The sequence below is a fragment of the Symphalangus syndactylus genome, chromosome 14, assembly GCF_028878055.3.
Source record: "Symphalangus syndactylus isolate Jambi chromosome 14, NHGRI_mSymSyn1-v2.1_pri, whole genome shotgun sequence".
Lineage (NCBI taxonomy): Eukaryota > Metazoa > Chordata > Mammalia > Primates > Hylobatidae > Symphalangus > Symphalangus syndactylus.
Window position 1 is genome coordinate 30,896,987 of NC_072436.2, and position 13,932 is coordinate 30,910,918.

The 13,932-nt window shown below is 37.6% G+C and overlaps 1 protein-coding gene across 11 annotated transcripts in view; it reads left to right on the forward strand.

The window, feature by feature from the left end:
• Positions 1 to 13,932, forward strand: part of CTNNA2 (catenin alpha 2) — a 1,423,217-nt gene that overhangs the window by 575,635 nt on the left and 833,650 nt on the right. The window contains exon 1 of one of the 11 annotated variants that reach the window (XM_063616607.1): positions 1,139 to 1,162. The exons of the other annotated variants lie outside the window; for them this stretch is intronic. The gene's annotated coding sequence lies outside the window, so the exon portion shown is untranslated. Of the gene's footprint in view, positions 1 to 1,138; positions 1,163 to 13,932 lie in introns of those variants that run through there. 11 annotated transcript variants of the gene reach the window in all.

Sequence of the window (13,932 nt, forward strand, 5' to 3'; positions counted from 1 at the left end):
ATCTTGTACGACAGTCAAAAATACTGCAGAAATTTAAATCCCCCACCATTTTACTGTACATAACAAAGATTTGGAGGTATCAGTTAGGCTGATACATCTTTGGAACAGATAATGAAGCTTAGAAAGTGAGAGAGCAAAAAGAGCTATTACTGTAGGCTTTAAATTTTTTCTTAAAATTGTTTAGCATCACTGAACTGAAAGGAGCCTCAAATTCACAGTCTTAATGTCACATTAGCATATTCCTTTCATTCTTTAAACAATATTTAATTTATTTTCCACAGGGTTATGGTAGTGATCATTATGAAAATGTATTTTATTTTATATGTCATAAAAATAGCAACATCTTAGACACAGATGTAGGTCAGTAGTCATGGTAATTACTTACTCTGTAGATTGACATAATAATGACCATTTTGCTTAGAGGGGAAAAGTTCAGGGATGTGAAACTGAGTAGAAAGGAGAAGCAATCACATGATCTGAAAGGCCAAATGACTGATACAGTTTTTCAGACATTGCATAAGATTTTTTCCTAAGGAACTTCACATGCAGATGGATTAAACTCTAACTTATGTCAATATATCAGAATTTGCTAAAAGCTATAACTTTGTCAAATAAAATACAAGAGAACTCTTTAAGATGCAGCCTATGGTGATTCTAATTCAAATTTGAAAAGAAAATTTATTTTTATTACGAGATTTTACGGTAGTTTGGAAAGTTAGACAACTAAGAATTTCTGGGAAGCTCGCATGTTATATTATAAAAGATGGCTGTGCTGCTTTTGGTGCAAAACACTAGCCCTCACCTTTTCTCTAAACTCCAGGCAAATGTTCTCCCTTGCATTGAGATATGTACATTCCCACCCAGATTCAATTCTGATTCCTTCTCTGAATGAACATTGACTCCCTTGTCTGATTCTCATTTGCTATTAGTATTACCTTTATTTGTCAACACCTCAGCAATATGTCTCCAAAACTGAAAAATACAGGAAATGCTAAAAAAAAAAATCAACTCAGATAATCTTGACAGCAGCTCCTGTCTTGTGGAAGATGACCAGTGTCTTGGGGAGTTTAGAGGAGCCAGCCAGCAACAGATCACGTCCACCTGCAGAAGGGGACAACAGCCAAGGAGGATGGTGAAAGAGATGGGCTCCAGCTCTAGAGAGGTATGTGATGGGAGGCTGCTAGAGTACACTAAAATTTAGGCATGAGCAGAAGAGGAAGTGTTGAGTAATCTGCACGTTTTGTGATAACATGCCTGCTAAAAGACAGTTTTAGTCTGATGGATGATTATTTAGGGGACTTACCAGATGAGCGCTAATTATTGTTTGGTTGCAATGTGATGTGAATCTGGTCAGAAAGGCTTGGATCATTTAGGTGTCATAGAAAGTGGATGGAGATTTACTGAAAAGAACTGGTCCTGAAGACTTTGAAAAATATTCAGTTGTTGTCTCTAGATTAATATATTGGGGGAGCTACTAGGACATTTTAACCCAGCAATACCTGAATCCAGATCTGTGCTTTTTGTCACCCAAGCAAAGGTAATAGTAGATAGTTTATGTACTAATTAAAAGCTCTTTAGAGAAATTAGAAAGGGCGTGAGAAAGGTTTTGCTAAATGTAAATTTATGAGAGAGGGTGAATTGTTTTCAAAAACGTTGAGAGAATGGACTAGATACCTCTTGCCTCTTGTGCACTCCCTCATCGTCTTCAGCCACTGTGGTGGTGACCAGCTTCCCACAGATGGAACCAAACAGCAGCTGGCTCAGCTGCAGCCAGTTTCTTTTGCTTTCTGCCCCAGGGTACGCTTTTGCCATGAGCTCTTGGAACTCTTGGGGGGAAACCATCTAGACATTCTAAGTCAAGCATAGTGGATAGTTAATGTAATAGTGGATCATTTATGTGCTAATTAAATGCTCTTTAGAGAAACTGGAAAGGGCTTGAGTTCCAGGTTATTGAGGCCCCTTGACAAATGAAGGCACTAGGGCTAATAGGTAAGAGCTGTTTCTTCCCTGCCTTGGGCAGATGAGATTGAGGTGTATTTTTCCTGTCTCTGCAGATTCCCAGCAGTAGCAGTGCATCCAGGGGCTCACAGACCCACTCTATGTTAATTTCCTTGGTTCTTGAATACAAAATTAGGGTGGATCCACTTAGCAGTGTGTAGAACCCTTAAATTAGTTCTCTAATCCATACATTAAAGCTATTCTGGGCCGGGCGTGGTGGCTCATGCCTGTAATCCCAGCACTTTGGGAGGCCAAGGCAGGCGGATCACCTGAGGTCGGGAGTTCGAGACCAACCTGACCAACATGGAGAAACCCCTTCTCTACTAAAAATACAAAAATTAGCCGGATGTGGTGGCACATGCCTGTAATCTCAGCTACTCGGGAGGCTGAGGCAGGAGAATCACTTGAACCCGGGAGGCAGAGGTTGCAGTGAGCCAAGATTGCGCCATTGCACTCTAGCCTGGGCAACAAGAGTGAAACTCCGTCTCAAAAAAAAAAAAGAAAGAAAGAAAGAAAGAAAAAAAGCTATTCTGATAAAAAAGAAAAGGCAGAAGCTTCTGAGCTTCTGACTCCTCTTCCCAGGATAAGATAAATCAGAACTAGTACTGCATCCTAGGAGAAATTGCATAGATTGGTGGCACCAGCAAAGACCTAAAGCACGTAGAGGCTATGCTCTCCCATTTATTATTCTTGTATCACTCCTGAAACAATAGAGGGATCACAGAAAGCTTCTAGGTATAAAGGGATAATATCCTAAATGTAAATTATTGTAACACCAGTTATATCCTCCTACAGAGCGTTTCTTTCCATTTTTACAAAGTAGAGCTATAGGAGTTAATTATTTTAAGAAAGTTCTGAAGTTGCCAAATGGGTAACATTCTCAGATAATTGATTGATTTGAGGATATCATGCCAAGTTTCATCATTGCTTGTTTGGTGATCCTTCCTGAAGCCCTGATGACCCATATTCTTAGGCTAAGTGACCCCAATGTTACAAAGTGACTGAACTGCCTCTGACCTAGATATGCGGCTGGATTACAGGCCTTTTCCTACCCCAGGAAGGCCTCTGAAGAAAATGGTAATGAAGTTGCCCTTCAGGAGTAGTTGTAGATACAGAATGAAGCAAGCAGACTCAAATGTTAGTGGGAAAAAAAGACTTGGAAGAGTAATATTATACATTTGTTTTTAGCATGAAATGCAGATTGACTGTGTGTTCACTGATTTGGTAAAATGTCTCAGTTACATGCTTTTTGTGTGTGTGACTGTTTATGAATTGTCAGTTCTAGGGACAGAAAGTGCTTTTCAAATTACTTTAGGCTTTGTTATCTTTTATTTCTTGTTTCTGTTCTTAATGTGCAAGCAAAAGAAAAAGCAGAATTATGTTTCAACACCAGCTAAATGAGATGAAATCAGATATTGGCTTTGAAACATTTTAAAAGGTTAAAAGTTATATAAAAATAAGTTCTATATAAATGTAATATTACATATAATGTAATGAAAAAATGCAAGCTATTTTATAATTGTATTATATTGGTATTTATTTGCACTAGCCGTTCATGACATTTTTGAAATGTAAATTGATAACATCATTTTCAGATTAAATCCACTTTGAATTGTCTATTTTTCACATAGTTGATTTTATGTTCTTCATTCATACTCTTCTTTTGCAATCCTGAAAAAAACGCACTTAATAAATGCTTTAATGCTGAGACCAGCTCAGTCGGGGAGACCCTAACCAAGCAGCGCTAGAGGAATTAAAGACACACACATAGAAATATAGAGGTGTGAAGTGGGAAATCAGGGGTCTCACAGCCTTCAGAGCTGAGAGCCCCGAACAGAGATTTACCCACGTATTTATTAACAGCAAGCCAGTCATTAGCATTGTTTCTATAGATATTCGATTAACTAAAAGTATCCCTTATGGGAAATGAAGGGATGGGCCAAATTAAAGGAATAGGTTGGGCTAGTTAACTGCAGCAGGGACATGCTCTTAAGGCACAGATCGCTCATGCTGTTGTTTGTGGCTTAAGAATGCCTTTAAGCGGTTTTCCGCCCTGGGCGGGCCAGGTGATCCTTGCCCTCATTCCCGTAAACCCACAACCTTCCAGCGCTGGCGTTAGGGCCATTATGAACATGTTACAGTGCTGCAGAGATTTTGTTTATGGCCAGTTTTGGGGCCAGTTTATGGCCAGATTTTGGGGGGCTTGCTCCCAACACTTTAAACCATGACGTAGTCCCTTAGAATTCAGTTGGCCTGCTGAGAGAAATTATCAGACAATTTGGCTATGAGCATGTGTATAAGTTTTGTTACAACTTCAGATGCAAAAGAAAACACTCTAGGAGGCTAAGTTAAAGAACCATTCTTTGTAGGAATATTTTATAGTGTAGGAAGATGGTTAGATACTTACTGTTAGATGGATACAAAAGTTTTTTAAAAGTCTGGATAAAGGTCACTAGACTCTTGACTAAGAGGCAGCTGGCTATGTGGTAGTTGGGCCACCAGTTTCTCAAATCAAGACATAATTTCATTATAGTTCATCAGAAAGTTGTTTTTAAAAAGATCAGAAATGCTTATTTCTTCTCACAAATAAGTTAAAATTGTAATCTCAATAATGTTCCCAGATATGGGAAAACATACCTATTTTTTTCAATAATTTTAGCACATTTTTATATTTATCATACAGTGACTATTCAGTCCTCAAAGAGACTATATTCATATGTTGTCAATATTTAAAAATTCCTAAAATAGTATGTATATCTTTTAACATATACTGAACTGCTAGAAAATAAATCTACCAGATGAAAGGAAACACTGCTGATTTTCTTCTCTTTTAACCAAAATCACACAGTCACACTTTATTATGTTTGCACCCTGGCTGGTATTTTTTTGAGCAAAATGAAAATAGTTAAAGCAATAGAAATATAACAAAAGAAAATATATAGTTCTTATTTGGAGTAGTTGAACTTTTCTTGCAGCAGTGGCCAACTTCTTTTCTGTGATGCAAGATCGAAGCAAATTTTGAGGTTAAGAGCCCGAGTGGGGAAAATTAATGGAATTTATAGTTTGACTTAATCTGTGTCATGAAATGTGAGCATAGATTATTCTAGGAAGGATTGTAACCTACTACTTTTCTATATATTTAAATAATAAAATGAGAAAATATACGTAAGTTTAGATATTGAAAAGCCACTATTGTCTGTGAAAATTTTAGACCATGGATTAGAGATTGAGAAATATCTTCTTTGAAAATGCCAAAAATTAAAATGCAAGTTATAGCACTTTAATGGATGGCATAGAGAGAACCATTTTTAAAACCGATTTAAGAAAATATTTTGAACATTTTAAAAGTCTCAGTTCTGAGTAGCACAGGTGTCAGAGAACTCTTTTAAGGGGAAATTGCCCCTGTGAAGAATCTTGAAGAAGAGCAAGAATGAGCTGGGCCAAATGGGAAGGAGGGGAGCAGGGTCACCATGACCAAAGGAGCTGGGTTGTATATAGGAAGACTTGTGGGAAGTGCATTATTAATTGAACATCAAATGCTTTTATGGTATACCTTAAGAAGAAGCTGGAAGGATAAGTTGTAGCTAGGAAAAGGCCTGTTCTTTTTGACGATTGTGTAATAAGCCCAAGGGGCCTAGAGAATGAGTCCCCTGTCTCACCAAGCAAAGGTTGAATATTCCTGGTCTGAAATGCTTAGGACCAGAAATGTTTCAGATTTCGCACATTTTTAGATTTTGAAATATTTGCATTATATAATGGGATAGCTTAAGGATAGGACCAAAGTCTAAACATGAAATGTCTTCATTTCATCTGCTCCTAGTGAAGGTTATTTTATACAATATTTTAAAATAATTTTGTGCATGGAACAAAGTTTTGATTGTGTTTTGACTGATGCCTGTCACATGAGGTCAGGTGTGAAATTTTCCACATGTGGCGTTTTTATTAGCACTCAAGAAGTTTTGGATTTTGGAGCATTTCAGATTTCAGATTTATGGATTAGGGATGGTCAACCTCTTTTATATTTGAATAATACTAGTAGTAGGTTACTGAGCTCATTGTCTCAGAAGATAATTTTGGCTATGACTCCTGTTTTGCTGAGTGCAATGAAGAGTATTAAGAGATGATAAGTTGGCTGGGCACGGTGGCTCACGCCTGTAATCCCAGCACTTTGGGAGGCTGAGGCAGGTGGATCACGAGGTCAGGAGATTGAGACCATCCTGGCTAACATAGTGAAACCCCGTCTCTAATAAAAATACAAAAAAAATTAGCTGGGCGTGGTGGTGGGCACCTGTAGTCCCAGCTTCTCGGGAGGCTAAGGCAGGAGAATGGCGTGAACCTGGGAGGCGGAGCTTGCGGTGAGCCGAGATTGCACCACTGCACTTCGGCCTGGGTGACAGAGCAAGACTCTGCCTCAAAAAAAAAAAAAAAAAGATAAGTTTATAAGAAAAGAAAGAATAGCCTATAATTTTCAAAGATTAGTAGGTTAAAAATTATCATTTCGACATGACTTTTGCATATAAGTTTTCCATATGGTGTCAATATAAATTCTCTTTCCTGCTTCTCTCAAACTCTTTAGTTAGTTATACATTCCTCACTACTACTATAGATTCAAATGCCATGTTGCAGTAGTTAACTCCAATTTATTATGGGCACAAAATGGGGACTAAGGCCACCCATTAGGGCTATGCACCAGTGGGAGGTTTATTTAAAAAAAGTAGACATTTTATAGTTACCAAAAAGCTTCTAAGAGTACGTGAAGGGAGCATATGGGCATTTCAGGTAGATGACTTCGGAGGCAACTTAGAGGACGTTTTGAAGGTGGAGAGAGAGGTGTATGTGTTCAGACAACTTGCACAAACATCTGGATAATGGAAGAATTGATTCCTACAATGTTATGAATAAAATAGAGAATGAAGTTTTATGTTGAAAGAGTTGGCTTGAAGGAGTTACTGGGAAGAAAGGGAGAGGAAGGTGACTGGGACCCTTCCAACTTCTGCACTACCCTGTACCTGTCCCCTCATTGTCCACAGGTGACTTAGACTTCCCTGCCATCCTGAGCAAACAGAGGGTACCATGTGCACACTACCTCCTCCCATGTTCTCTGGATCTCAGGACCCTGCGACTGCACCAGTCTCCCACGTTTGCCTCTGGCTTTGCCTCTTCCTCCAAGCTGAGTTGTTAGCTGGAAAACTAGTGGTCTCTTGGGGGTTGCTTCTGTCTACAACCTGCCCCTTCCTCCTGCTTGAAAGTTATAGCATCTCTGGGATAAGTCTCTTCTTGAGTTGAGATCATATTTTCATTTATTATCCCCCACGTGCCTCATATAATAGAGACTCAATAAAGGTCTGATCAAGCTAAATGCCAAATCCCCTTCTTATGGGTATCTTATTCCTGAGCAACTGACATGCTCGAGCATTCTTTATCCTAAAATAAAACTCCTTTCCTGAGTCCTATTCCTCCAACACTCCTGTTTCTCTTTATTCCCAAATGGACTCAGTGTAGCTTACCTTTGACTTCTCTGCTCTCTCCCCAGTCTCCTTCACTCTTACACTTCCAGGCCACCTTTCTTTACTGTTATTTTAATGAAAATTGCCCTCACTTTGATCGCTTAAGAACACTTTTTTTAATACAAATATATTTTTGGTTTGCTCATCCATTCTACTAGACTGGGAATTATTTTCCTTTTGTGTTACCTCCTATTTCTCTTCTTTGTAGATTCATGATTTTTATCCTCTGATGTTCTTACCCCCGTTTCCCAAAAAGACAACTCAATACATCCTCTTTCTTTATTGTTTGACTTTTATAACATTTAAAGTGATGTTTACGGAGGGTTAAAATCAAGCATATGGTTTCTTTGGATTTTTTTTGCTAAATTAGCCTTTTTCCAAAATCTTCATTTTTTCATATTAAAAACATATTTCCTCATCTTAATTTTAAGCATTTTTATCCTTAAAAATAGTTTAAATTGTTCCTAGTAACTGAAAACATGCTCTTTTAAATTTCACTTGACTGAATGCATTGTTAATTCTTCCAGACTTACTGAATTTATTATATTTTATTCAGTGTTCAAACATTATATTAGCTCTTTGAAAGTTATTAAAGTTTCTTTTCAAAAAATGAATTAAAGTGTTACATTGAATGAATAGCAGTTACATTACACATTTAAGGAAGAAAAGTGCTGATGTATTTTAAATCGTTTATTGAAGTTACAGCTGTCCCATTTGGCTTTAAAAAGCACAATGCTGTTATGTGAATTGTAAATACTAAGATATTGTTCTGAGGGGCAAAAAAAAGCTAAGAATGTTAGAAGAAAATTATACTCTTCTAGTATGGTAACTGGATTTCCTGTCGATTTACATTTATGAAACTTCTTACTTTGATATCAAGAAATTATAAGCAGATAATCTAAACTTCCAAAATAGGATCACTTTTCAGATTTTTCAAGTAGCTGATTGCTGCCATCAGCTGTCTTTAAGGACTCTTCATGATCTATGATATTAAATTTTCGTTTACAAAAATTACTTTTTACATGACATCTAACTTGTAAAACATAGTATTTATAATTGAAATGCTGATGAGAGTAATTTAAAGTATTTCAGAACACTTTCTCTACAGATAATTTGCCTTTAAATTCTTGCCCTAGCTTACAATGCCCTATATGATTGAGACCTTACCGACTGTGCCAGTTGGGTTCAGCAGAGTTCAAAATGCAAAATATTGGGGGTTGCATGTATGAAAGAGGAGAAGGGAGAAGGAGGAAGGACTACTGGGTAGTGAGGGCCTTACACTGTGTTGCTGCTCAGAAAATATGTTGGCAAGGCCAATGAGGAGTTCCAGTGCCAAAATTGCCCTTTGGAGGAGTTATTCATTAAACAAAAATGGTCGGGCTCTACTCATTAACTGAAGTTGCTTGGGGAAAGCCTGTCATAGCTTGAAGGCCATAGTCAATCCCAGAGCATCTGTAGCTAGAGCTATCACCGAATTCTTGCTAATCTTTTTTATTTTCTTTACAGTGTCTTTGAAAGAGAATACTTTTTTATGTTTATGAAGTCCGGTTTGTCAATTCTCTATTCTTTTATGAATCATGATTTTGGTTTTACATTTAAGAAATCTTTGCCTAACACAAGGTCACAACAAATTTTTTCCGAGTTTTATAGTTTTAAGCATTACATTTAGATTTTTAATTTATTTTGAGCTAATTTTTATAGGCAAATTTGGGGTCAAGGTTAATGCTTTTATACATGGATTTCATCTTTGTCATCATCTTTTTTTTATTATACTTTAAGTTCTGGGATACATATGCAGAACGTGCACGTTCTTTACATAGGTATACACGTGCCATGGTGGTTTGCTGCACCCACCAACCCATGATCTACATTATGTATTTCTCCTAATGCTATCCCTCCCCTAGTCCCCCATCCCCCAACAGGCCCTGTTATGTGATGTTCCCCTCCCTGTGTCCATGTGTTCTCATTGCTCAACTCCCACTTATGAGTGAGAACATGCGGTGTTTGGTTTTCTGTTCCTGTGTTAGTTTGATGAGAATGATGGTGTCTAGCTTCATCCATGTCCCTGCAAAGGACATGAACTCATCCTTTTTTATGGCTGCATAGTATTCCATGGTGGATATGTGCCACATTTTCTTTATCCAGTCTACCATTGATGGGTGTTTGGGTTGGTTCCAAGTCTTTTCTATTGTAAATGGTGCTGCAATAAACATATGTGTGCGTGTGTCTTTATAGTAGAATGATTTATAATCCTTTGGGTATATACCCAGTAATGGGATTGCTGGGTCAAATGATATTTCTGGTTCTAGATCCTTGAGGAATCACCACATTGTCTTCCACAATAGTTGAACTAATTTATACTTCCATGAACAGTGTAAAAGCGTTCCTATTTCTCCACATCCTCTCCAGCATCTGTTTCCTGACTTTTTAATAATCGCCATTCTAACTGGCATGAGTTGGTATCTCATTGTGGTTTTGATTTGCATTTTTCTAATGACCAGTGATGATGAGCTTTTTTTCATATGTTTCTTAGCTGCATAAATGTCTTCTTTTGAGAAGTGTCTGTTCATATCCTTTGCCCACCTTTTGATGGGGTTGTTTTTTTCTTGTAAATTTGTTTAAGTTCTTTGTAGATTCTGGATATTAGCCGTTTGTCAGATGGATAGATTGCAAAAATTTTCTCCCATTCTGTAGGTTGCCTGTCACTCTGATGATAGTTTCCTTTGCTGTGCAGAAGCTCTTTAGTTTAATTAGATCCCATTTGTCAATTTTGGCTTTTGTTGCCATTGCTTTTGCTGTTTTAGTAATGGATTCTTTGCCCATGCCTATGTCCTGAATGGAATGGCCTAGGTTTTCTTCTTGTGTTTTTAGAGCTCCTGAAGGAAGCACTAAATATGGAAAGGAAAAACCAGTACCAGCCACTGCAAAAACATACCAAATAGTAAAAACCATCGACACTATAAAGAAACTGCATCAACTAATGGGCAAAATAACCAGGTAGCATCATGATGACAGGATCAAATTCACACGTAACAATATTAACCTTAAATGTAAATGGGCTAAATGTCCCAATTAAAAGACATCATTTCTTAGAGACTATCTGTATTAGTCCGTTTTCATGCTGCTGATAAAGACATAACCAAGACTGGGTAATTTATTAAAAAAAAAAAAAAAAAAAAGAGGTTTAAGGGATTCATAGTTCCACACGGCTGGGGAGGCCTCACAATCATGGCAGAAGGCAAAAGGTCTTACATCACAGTTGGCGAGAGAGAATGAGAGCCAAGTGAAAGGGAAACGCCCTATAAAACCATTAGATCTCATGAGACTTACTGACTACTACTAGGAGAACAGTATGGGGGAAACCGCTGCCATGATTCAGTTATTTCCCACTGAGTCCCTCCCACAATATGACGTGAGATTTGGCTGGGTACACAGCCGAACCATATCACTATCCTTTTGCCATTGAATTGCCTTTTCACCTTTTCTAAAGGTCAATAGATCGTATATGTAAGGATCTATTTTTAGAATCTGTTCTGTTGCATCAATTTATATGTCCATACTTTTGCCAGTACCACACTGTATTGATTATTGTATCTTTATAAGAATCTTGAAATCAAGTAATGCCTTCTAACTTTGTTCTTTTTTCAAAATTCGTTTTGGGTATTTGAGTTTCTTTGCTTTTCTACATAATTTTTAAAATCAGCTTTTTTTATTTCTAAGAAAAGGAAGAATTCTGCTATGATTCATCTTGGGATTATATTCAGTCTGTGGATCTATCTGGGGAGAACTGACACTTTAACATTATTAAAACTCCCAGTCCATGAACACAATATATCTCTTAATTTGTTTGGGTCTTTTAAAATTTATCATCAGCTTTGAAGTTTTCAACATACAGATCTTGTGTGTATTTCATGAAAGGTATACTTAAATATTTTGGCTGCTATTTTAAATGATACTTTTAAAAAATTTCAATTTCCAATTGTTTACTGATTCTATATAGAAATACAATAGTTTAGTTTTGTGTGCATGTATGCATGTATGCATGAATTGACCTTGTATCCTGTGACCTTCTAAACTTAAGTATTATTTCTAATGTCATTTTTTGTAGATTCTTTGAGATTTTTCTACATTGACAACTCTGTTATCTTCAAATAGTTGTAGTTTTATTTGTGTTTTTTTCATTCTATATTCTTTTCTTTTTCTTGACTATTGCACTGGCTAGGACTTCCATTATCATGGTGAATAGAAGTGGTAAGTGCAGTCATCCTTACCTTGTTCTTGATATTAGAGAGAAAGCATTCAGTCTTTTGTCTTTAAGTAAGATGTTAGCTGTAGTTTTTTCCTGAGATTCCTTTATTGGGTTTAGGAAATCTCCTATTACATGTTTGTGGAGTCACTAGCCTGAAACGATGTTAAATATTTTTCAAAGGCATTTATTTGCGTCTATTGCAATGATCACAATGATCACAGTAAAAGGAAATGTAAAAAATGATCTCATAAAGATTTCATGGTCGAGCTTATTTTCTTTGCCCTAATATATAGGAAACGTTATGATCTCACCCATGCCTACATTTCTCTAACCTTGTCATTCTTCACATGCATCTTTGGTTGTTTTGGTAAAAGGAATTGCTTGCATTTATCTGAATATATTATGTTCATTTCAAGAAGTGATATTGTAGTAAATGCTGTACTTTGCCACCCAGATTTCTCCTGAAGCATAAAAGACCTAGTCCCCAACCTGAGAGACCTGCTGTGTGATAGACCTTAGCTATAAGCCCTCCCCAAGAGTTACCTTCTGATGGAAAGTGCAACCTTAAGTAGGTCATGCCAACTTCCCTGGAACATCCTATGTCTAATGTAGGGAGAGAAAGCTCAGCCTCCACACCCCAAAGAGGGACAGTAACACTCCAGGTGCGGTTCTAAAGGAGACCAGTCCAACTTCACAGGTGCCCATGGGGTGAGTTTACACCTTGTTACCACTAGTTAGACTGGTTAGCCACTGCAGTTAGGTGACTGCAGTGACAGTTTTCCCATAGATGAGGGGTTTCCCAGGACATGAGACTTATGGTGCTAAAAGTAGGAAAGTCCTGGGTAAAGCAGATTGACTTTGTCACCCAAAATTTCAAAGCCTGACACCTCTCTAAAATCCTGCTTTGCTCCTTTCTACCACAGTTGCTGATCCTGAGCACACTCCTTGCTTAACTTCACTCGTTCTGATCTCTGCCCTGGCACATGAGTGCAAAAATAGACATGAGAAGGGCAAAAGAAAAAGCAGGGAGACCATCAAGGGAGGCAATTGCATTATTCCAACAGAGAAATTTATGAAAGTAACAGGCCTAGGTCAATGACAGCAAAGATGGAAGACAGGTAGATTCAAGATCCATTTTACAGATCAAGCTAATGAGTCTTATTGATGAATTGAATTATGGATCATGGAAGCCTGTTCAGAGTTGAGGTTGAACAGATGAGCAAATGGTGGCATCATTTACTGAAATGATGATTCATTATACCTTCAATTGAATTTGGGATGTGTGAGTGGAGATTTCAAGTAGACATAAAGTTCTAGAGCTAAAGAGAGGTCTGGATTGGTGGTACAGATTTGAGAGACATTGACAGTGATATTCGGGTTATAATTTAAATCACAGGAGCAAATAGGACCCTCAGAAGAGAGTTCAAGAGATTCAAGTTCTTTCGAGAATCTGATGAAAGCTAAGGACCTTCTTTTAAGAAAAAAGCACATTCCTATAAAAATGTTTATATTAGTTTCCTAGAGCTTGCATAACAATGTGATATAAATGGGATACTTTAAAACGACAGAAATGTATTGTTTAATGCTTCTGGAGACTAGAAGTTTGAAGTCAAGGTGTTTGCAGGGGCATGCTCCCTCTGAAACCTGCAGGGGAGGATTCTTTCTTGACTTTTCTTGGCTCCTTGTGGTGGCTGTCAGTCCTATACTTTGGCTTGCAGCTGCATCACTCCAATCTCTACCTCTGTTGTCACATGGCAGTCTTCTCTTTTTGTGTCTGCCCTCTTCTTAAAAGGCCACCAGTCACTTAAGACTAAGGGCCCACCCTAACCTACTAAGACTTCATCTTAACTAATACATGCAGTGCTCCCCCATCTTTTATATATGTGGTTTTATCATGAGGTCCGACAAAACTTTGGAGACACAATTGAACCCTTAAGAATTTTTTAAAGTATTTTTTACTTTTCCATAGGTTATTGGGGTACAGGTGGTATTTGGTTACATGAGTAAGTTCTTTAGTGGTGATTTGTGAGATTTTGGTGCAACCATCACCCAAGCAATATAGACTGCACCGTATTTGTAGCCTTTTATCCCTTGCCCCCTCCCACCCTTCCCTCCAAATCCCCAAAGTCCATTGTATGCCTTTGCATCCTCATAGCTTAGCTCCCACGTATCAATGAG